Here is a 9,341-nt window from a genome sequence, read left to right on the forward strand (position 1 = left end):
CTCTGTCTCAAAAAAAAAAAAAAAAAATGAAATGCGGGAACTGTGAAATACATTTGCTGAACTGACGAACTCTTTAGAGGCTCTCAACAGCAGAACGAACCAAGCAGAAGAAAGAATCTGTGAGCTAGAAGACTGGCTATTTGAAAATCTAGTCAGAAGGAGAAAAAAATGAAGAAAGAACAAAAAAGAACAAAGGCTGCCTATAAGATATGGAAAATTACCTTAAAGGACCAAATCTAAGAATTATTGGTGCTCAAGACAGAGCTGAGCAAGAGCAAGGGGTGGAAAGTTTATTCAAAAGAATAATAACAGGAAACTTTCCAAAACTCAAGAAAGAGATAAATATACAGGTATAGGAAGGTCTGAGGACGCCAAACAGAATCAATGCAAATAAGACTACCTCCAGGCATATAGTAATCCATCTGAAAGGTCAAGAACAAAGAAAAGATCCTAAAAGCAGCAAGATAAATAAGGCAAATAACACATTTAAAAGCTCCAATTTGGGCCGGGCACAGTGGCTCATACCTGTAATTCTAGCACTTTGGGAGGCTGAGGTGGGTGGGTTGCCTGAGCTCAGGAGTTTAAGACCAGCCTGGGCAACACAGTGAAACCTCGTCTCTACTAAAATACAAAAAAATTAGCTGGGGGTGGTGGTATGCACCTGTAGTCCCAGCTACTTGACAGGCTGAGGCAGGAGAATAACTTGAACCTGAGAGGTGGAGGTTGCAGTGAGCCAAGATTGCACCACTGCACTCCAGCCCGGGGGACAGAGTGAGACTCCATCTCCAAAAAAAAAAAAAGCTCCAATTTGTCTGACAACAGATTTCCCAGTGGAAATTATGCCGACCAGGAGGAAGTGGAAGAACATTTCAAAGTGCTCAAAGAAAAAAAGTGTCATCCAAGAATATTATATCCAGCAAAATTATCCTTTGAATGTAAAGGAGAGAGAGTCTTTTTCCAGACAAACAAAAGCTGAGAGAATTCACTATTACCAGACTTATCTTGTAAAAACAAAAGTAAAAAACACTCATCACTTCCTAATTATTTAACTACATTTTATTATTATCTATGTTCTTGAAGCCGTTTACACTTACTGCATCTGTATGGTGGAAATACTGCATAATGGTGTGCTGCCATGAATTTCTTCCTAATTCTGCATTTAGTGACATCAGGTTGGGAGCCTGAAATCAGCCAGGATGGGAGTATTTACACTACAGAAATCAGCAAACACTATAAATCAGGGCTTGATTTATTGTTTTGTTGATTGTCTAGACTTAAGGCAGATTAAGCCTAAAAGGGTGTTATGCCTATTACCATTACATTGTGAGTAGTACAAAATATTGAGGACATATTTCAATGTTTGAAAGCTATCATCCAATTCAGCAAAGAACTTGCTTTTTCTTTGATGAATGAGTAAAGCTCCTATATAGTTCTTCATTGTTTCTCACTTTTGTCTTATTAATGGAAAAGAAAATATCAACCAACATTCATCAGATCTACATTCATTTGTTGATGATAGAATTATAAAAAACTTACAGTGATTTTTCCAAGAACTAGGAAATCATGCTTAAGTTATAAATACATAGAATTTATAATAAAGCACGTTATACATCCTTTATGTCAGTGATGTTTATAATAAACTTATATACACATAGATAGATATGCATACTTTCCCCCCAGGTAACCAATTATTAAACATTTACTGGCATACCAATGGTCACATATGTTATGGTCTAGTACTCTGTAGCCTTGGTGTGCCATTGAGTTGTGTTGTTGTGTTGGTAGTTTCTGAGCCTTAAGATGCCTTGAAAACCTGTCTCAGTGGGCCAGGTGTGGTGGCTCACACCTGTAATCTCAGCATTTAAGGAGGCCAATGTGGGAGGACAGCTTGAGCTCAGGAGTTCAAGACTAGCCTAAGCCAATATAGGGACAATCTGTCTTTACAAAAATAAGTTTTAAAAAATTTATCTGGGCATAGTGGCACATGCCTTTGGTCCTAGCCACTTGGGAGACTGAGGTCAGATTATTGCTTGGGCCTGAGAGGTTGAAGCTGCAGTAAGCCATGATTATACCACTGCACTCCAGCCTGGGCAACAGAGCAAAACTCTGTAAATAAAAGAAGAAAAGAAATAAAGAAAAGAATGAAAAAGAAAGAAAACCTGCTTCAGAAATGAGGACTTCAGGGAGAACTAGCTCAATATGGCTTGGGGAAGGGGTTACACATCCTGCATCCATCTGAGTACTTCTTATGGGAGGAAGCATTTTAAGCCTCAAAGATGAAAACCCCATAACCCCACTCTATGTCAGGTACCTAATTACTTAGGTTCCAGGCCAGAATGAGTATGGAGGGATCATCATAAATATTCCTTTGGGGAATGGGGACAGAAAGTCAGCTTCAACATTGCAATCTCTGACTCTATAGATCTATAGGTCTACTGTGCAACCATCCATGAACCTTCTACTTATACACTGATGTGTGGATTCATCTTTACCATTCATCAACATGGAAGCCAAAGCAAAGTCCATGAAACTGGAATGCACCGTCCACACAGCACAGTGTGGAGCAGACCACAGCAAGTGACCACATCCCTTCTCTGTGAAGGCCTGCTGCTCATCTCCACATGCCTAGAGTACCATGAGTTTCTAAAGCTCCTAGAAACCACACTGTGGAGCTGAGTTTAAGGAAAGCTTCCTCAGGCCAGTGTTTAATGAGCAATTAAATGTTTTTAAAGTGTCTGAACTGGTAAGAAGATTTTATTTATTATATTTAAAACGTGATGTTCAAAATGGCATGTCAAGTCATAAAGTAGCCAGGGGTCCCCATAGTTTCTCAAGTAGGACACTGTGGAGAGAAAGGACAGAAAACATGCCTGTGGTGGCCAGATGAAGCAAAAGAACTTTTTTTAAACAAAAGTTCTAAAATGTTCCTGAAAAATGGGAATCAGAGAGATTGTAGGAGGTAAGTCCTTGAGAACACACTATCTATTTCTCTGACTCCTACTAGAGAAAAAAACTTGTTATTGAAAGATAACATATAGAATAGTATCAGCTTGAGAAATTGCCCCAAATGTATTTTCAAGACTAATTCTTTAAAATTTCTACTCACATATAAAGTTAGTTTGCCTTGACGTTGAGAAGCTGGCAGCTACTGAAAAGTTAGAAAGTAGACATTCAGAGCCAAAAACCCAAATTGCTGTTGTGAAACCAATGTTTTTCTTGGTTAATATGAAAAATCTGCTTTTCTTCCTACCTGAGACTGTAGAGCACTTTCCCATCGGGCTGGACCCGCAACATGACGTTGTCTGTGGTGGTGTCATGGATGAAGGAGCGTTTGGAGTGCACGAAAAACATGTCAGGGACCCAGATCTTCTTGACCAGCCTGCCATCAAATGTCATGCTGAGGTTGTTGGTGCTTGGAAAAGACAGCCTCTCATCCTTCCAGTAGTGCCTCAGGTAGAGGGTCATCGTAAAGTCCTGGGGCAGAAGGGCAGAGAGGGAACCCCAGACACACACAAACCCACTGAGGTGTGGATTCTGTAGCCCCTGTGGAGCCATCACCTAGCTGGGGAATGAAACCGAGCCAAGGGAGGTCTTGCTTCTAGTCCCCAGAGTTTGCTGCAGTAGGAGGAAGAGAATGCTGCAGTGGCAAGGAACTCAATGAGAAGCCTGTAGCAGACAGTGTGAGCGTGCCTGGCTCTGCCTCAAGCCCCTGGCATTCGCTCTACACTTGAGGGGCTGCTACTGCCACCATGTGTGACTCAAGCCACAAGTGCCAGAAAGTTAATGCCTGCAAGCAGCACTCAACCAGAGAGAAGGCGGTGGATAAATACCCCAGCTCTCACACCCCTGAGTCGGGATAACCCTGAAGTGTGTTCTTCGCTGACTCCCAGACTACTCCAGTGGCACTGAGTTCTGTGGTTCTGTAACTGAGTTCTATACCAGCTCCATAGTAACTGGTTTGATAGCACAGCCCTCTTTGCTTCCTTTTACTCCTGTCTCCCTTCCCCACTCTGCTCTGGTGTTTCCCAGGATCACTTCCCAAATAAACTGCTTACACTTATGCTTGTGACTACTTGTCTCAGGTCTGCTTCTTGGGGGACCCAAACTAAGCTAGGTCCCTAAAATGTCCTGTAAGTCAAGGAGTTAGAGAATGTCGCACTTTTTATCTGAACCCACCAAAAAGTGGGGAGAAAAGGACACTCTTTTGCTTCTTTTGCATTTCCACAGCCAGGTACAGAATCCACAGGAATAAGATGTGTTTACTTGGCAGCTGCAAATTTGGGCCCTGCTGCTTACATTTGAGAGCCTTTGTCCAGAAAATGCATTCCAGTGGCAAGAGTCTGACCACCGGAGTGGGAAAGGCCAAGCCTGTTATCTGGCTCTGTTTCATATCAATTGGGTGACTTTGGGCAAATCTTCTTGAGCCATCTGTAAAAGGAGTGTGGGGATTCCCACCGCCCCGGTCAGTTGTGAGACTAAGTGAATTCAGGTGCGTGGAGCTCCTGGCCCTGGACAGGCTTTGTGAATCCCCCTGCCACGGCCCTAGTCAGAGAAGCACTTACCATGTCAACCTCTGAGATGCTATCCAAACTCTCCACCTGCACATCCACACCAACAGGAATGGCAGGGCCTGGGGACAGAGTATGATAAGAGCATTCACTGTTTTTACTTGAAATTTTACTATGGAGGAAATAGGCAAAAGAAGCATTTCCCCTGGAACCTCAACATCATGTCAGATTTGGAGGTTTGGTCATGCCAACCTGAAGTCAAACCAGAGACAAAAGCATGGAACCATAGGCTGGCTTTCTGAAATATTCCAACAAAAGTTTGAAAACATCCTTTCTTGGTTATATATGCTCATCTGAAGGTATGATGAAGACCTAGGTCAAAGGCTGGGTCTGATCTAAGAGTAACTGACTTCTTAGCATGAGGTCACCCACATTATTCCCTATATTTGCCTTCTAGTTTTGCACCCTCTTTCACCCTGCAAGCCAGTGTCTCTTGTCTGGTCATGAGAAAGGCATTGTTTGGTAATAGGCACTCAGAACCAAAGTCATATTCAGGTCATTAACCAAACCCACAGATCTGCATCTTTGCAACGTGATGAAGTGACCTTAAAACATTAGATTTTTTGTTATTTGTGGGCCATATGGACTCAATATTGATAAAGAGTAAGGAAGATAATGAACGGAATCAATACCTGCCCCCTTTCTTCCATGCTCTCAGGATGAAGGGCAGGCATGGAGCACACTGAATCATTATAGAGTATTAAAAAGGTGGGTTTGGATTCAACAATGGTGGATTATGGACTGGATAGAGACTCTCTTCTACAGCCTATTTATTCTTTGGATAATAGTGACTGGAAGAAATAAATAGCAAGAGAATTATTTCTTGTTTTTTGGAGACAGAGTCTCATTCTGTTGCCCAGGCTGGAGTGCAGTGGTGTGATCTCAGTTCACTACAACCTCCGCCTCCTGGGGTCAAGCGATTCTCCTGCCTCAGCCTCCTGAATAGCTGGGACTACAGGTGCACACCACCACAGCTTTGTATTTTTAGTAGAGACATGGTTTTACCATGTTGCCCAGGCTGGTCTCGAACTCCTGAGCTCAGGCAATCTGCCCGCCTCAGCCAGGGCAGATGAAATCCCAAAGTGTTAGGATTTCAGGTGTGTTCCACCATGCCCGGCTGAGAATGATGTCTAAAATAAATATTTTTTTTCCAGGAAAATAAACCCATAAGGATGAAAACTTCTTGCCATTAAGAAGGCTGAAACCCAGCAGCTCCAGGCTAAGCTTCATAGGGCTTTGCTATTCTTCTGCACTAAATCATTATTCTCTCAAGTTATTTTCATTTAATTAAAATGAGCAGATCATATTCTGCCCTAAGATATGTATCCTGAACTCTATCTGCCAGCTCCCAGATGACAACATATTTAGTCCAAGGTTGTTATTTCCAGGTATTTTTAGGAGGCTGTATTGGGCTGCAGCTGCTCTGTGTTCCCCTGCCCTTCCTACAGCCAGCTGCTGGCCTCCCTCGTTGTGAGCCATCCTAGAGGGGCAGCAGCCACCCAGCAGCAGATGCCTCCTCAGACTGTGTTCAGCAGAACCCAGGACGGGGCAAGGCAGATGCTCAGAATGTACTGTCGGCTCGATGGCTTGTCCACCAAGCACAACCGAGGCAGACTGGGTCAGGGGAGAGCAAAGCTGTGCTGTACCTTGACTAATTTCCTGCCCACAGACAGAGGACCAGAAGAAAGAGCGCACCCCGAGAGCACACGTCCCATACCTCCGAAGCCAGGCCTCATGCTGAAATCATGGTCATCTATCCTCAGAAGCTGTTCCGACTTTGTCAGAGGCGATTTGGTGATGTCAGGGCTTCGTCTCAGAATTGGGCTGCCAAGGGGGAAGAAACTGATCATATATTCCAACCAAGACAAATAAAAAGTAACTCGCATTCTGACTTGATCTTGATAGGTGTGGTGGGGTGTGCTATTTCTTCTTTTAAGCTATTGGACATCTGCTCTTCCTTTCTCCATCTTTCTGGATAAATGAACTGACCCAGAAGGTCCAAGACATTGACTTTGACCATGACGGTGGAGCTTTAAAAATGATGGCCAGGCCCCACCTCAGAGATGCTGATTTGGAGTGTCTGGAAATAGGGCCTAGAAATTGGTCTTTTTAAAGTTTCCCAGATGATTTTAATGTGTAACCAACACTGAAAATCGCTGGTTCTAGTCTTGTTATTAACAGCCCAAATTCCCTTAAAGTGCCTCAGCCTTTTGAGGGGTTTTGAGCTGGAGGGGAGAGCAAGTGAGTATGGTCCGAGCCTGGTCCCCTGATCTCTGTTGGCCCATGGTGGAGGGAGCAGGACCTTGCCCTCAAGGGAAATGCTGACCATCCCATCTGCATGGAAGGTGGCTACTCCTGCTGCTGCTTCTGAACTGCACCTGGGGTCATTTGTATTTACTTTCTCTTTTTCTCTACTGGTAATGTACTTTTAGCATTTGAAAATTTTTTAGAAGAAGAAATGTAGTGAAGACTCAGCCTCCCACTTCTGCCTCCACCCGCCCCAGCCCTCATCCACAGGTGTTTCTTTCTTTTTTTTTTTTTTTTTTGAGACAGAGTCTCACTGTGTCACTTAGGCTGGAGTGCAGTGGTATGATCTTGGCTCACTGCAACCTCCACCTCCCTGGTTCAAACAATTCTCCAGCCTCAGCCTCTGGAGTAGCTGGGACTACAGATATGTGTCACCATGCCCAGCTAATTTTTGTATTTTTAGTAGAGATGGGATCTTGCCATATTGGCAAGGCTGGTCTCAAACTCCCGGCTTCAGATGATCCACCTGCCTCAGCCTTCCAAAGGGCTGGGATTACAGGCCTGAGCCACCACGCCCAGCCTCATTGACTCTTATATCTTGAAGTTGACTAGGGATTCAAAAGTCAAGGAACTGGTTTTTCAATATTACCTTAGTAATATTTACCAAGCATAACAGAGCATCTTACTTGTGGATTTCAGTTTTTATTGTATGCTGATGCCTAGGAAACTGTTCTCATCATCCTATTATCTGTGGCTCCCTGCTCCTCCTCCCACTGCACTGCTGCATTCCTCATTTGCATACTAAGCATTGGGTTCTGTGCCTGTCTCCTCCACTAGCCTGCAGTCCCAGGAAGGACAGTGACCTCTCTTTCTGTCTTTATGTCCCCAGAGCTTGATCTAGAACCTGGCATGGCTTTCATTCGTACAACTCCCCAGGCCACCGTGGCACCCAGGAGGCTGTTAATAAGACTCTGGTGGAGTAATCAATGAGTGAATGAAGTGAGGAGATGGTTAATTAGATGTATTTTAGGAGCTGGCCAGTGGCTAACAGAGCTGACATGTTTTCCTTAAAATAAATTTCAAAGTGGTGGTCTTCAGTAACTCAGACCTCTTTTTTTTTTTTTTTCATTTAAATTGAACAAACTCATAACTCTATTTGCAATGAGAAATTAACTCATCTGTTTTCAGGCACAGAGAGGGAAAAGAGGTGTTTTCCTGGTGGGTGAGGCTCACTGAGGATTTTTTATTCTGAACATACAAAAGATTTTCTACTCCCTTCTTGCACTCACATCCAGTGGTGCACTGGACTAGACTTCTACAGGCTTTCGGGAGCTGATTGCTAGATTTTTAGGAAGCTTGTGAGCCAGTTGTTAAACGCAGTCACTATTAAACATTAAAATTAAATGTCACATTAAAAAACATAAATAATAGCTTCCAGTTCCAAAATCGTGGCACAGAGGCAAGCTACTTCACTCCCCACCACCGAAAACCAAAAACAAATATATCACACCAAGATTTTCACCAGCAACAACCCAGAGCTCAAGGATGAGGATGAGACAGTTCCCTGGGCCACAGAGAAGTAGAAGAACTGAGATGACAGTAGGAGAACTGGACTAACACATCCCTGATGCTCCTCTCTCCCATTCTACCTGCCACCAAATGCATGGAAAATCTCCCCCCAACTCATGACTTCTAGACTGGAAAAAGCGAAATTGAGGTGATCAGTCAGATTTCCTATCTTCTTGGGTTCCCTGGCAGGAGATTTCTCCTTACCTTAACCAACGGGAAGCATCATGATTGCCTGAAGGGTGAAATAGCCCTGAGAACAGGCAGAGACAAAGGGGAGGCAGGACTACCATCCTCATCCTGGAAATTATGCTCTGTAACCTGACCAAAGGAGATGCCAAATCAGAGTGGCTGTTCAGTAGTACTGTAGGAAGAACATTCTGTAGGTCCCCTGGACATGAACTCCTAGCCAGCCTTCCCACGCTGCTGGGATAATCCCCTCAGGACCTCCCCGATTTGGGACTGGTAGTGCACAGACAGGTTACTGGAGTGAGGCAAACCTGGGCTTAAGGTGCCACCTAGAGCTGAAAAAAGGAGGCAGCAACCTAGTAACAGATTCACTAAACAAATATAGTCAATAAAAAACAAAACTAACTGGACAGACAAAACTGGAAAAATCCTTCAATGCAAAGACGTAGATGTATACCAACAAGAAACAACAGCAAACAGGGAATTAGGACCTCCCTCAAAGGGGATCCTAACAAGACCATGATTTGTAATCTCTCTAAGAATCCAAAATAGCAATTTTAAGGAAATGCAGTGATATCCAAAATAACATAAAAAAGCAATTCAGAAATTTATCAGAGAAATTTAACAAAGAGATTGAAATAACAACAACAAAAATCGAACAGAAATGCAGGAACTAGGCCGGGCGCGGTGGCTCAAGCCTGTAATCCCAGCACTTTGGGAGGCCGAGGCGGGTGGATCACGAGGTCAGGAGATCAAGACCATCCTGGCTAA

At 43.6% G+C, this 9,341-nt stretch overlaps 1 protein-coding gene across 6 annotated transcripts in view; it reads right to left on the bottom strand.

Moving 5' to 3' along the window:
• Nucleotides 1-9,341, bottom strand: part of GABRR1 (gamma-aminobutyric acid (GABA) A receptor, rho 1) — a 72,078-nt gene that overhangs the window by 21,046 nt on the left and 41,691 nt on the right. The window lies entirely within an intron of this gene.

This window comes from Colobus angolensis, unplaced genomic scaffold, assembly GCF_000951035.1.
Source record: "Colobus angolensis palliatus isolate OR3802 unplaced genomic scaffold, Cang.pa_1.0 Scaffold203, whole genome shotgun sequence".
In the NCBI taxonomy this organism is placed as follows: Eukaryota; Metazoa; Chordata; class Mammalia; order Primates; family Cercopithecidae; genus Colobus; species Colobus angolensis.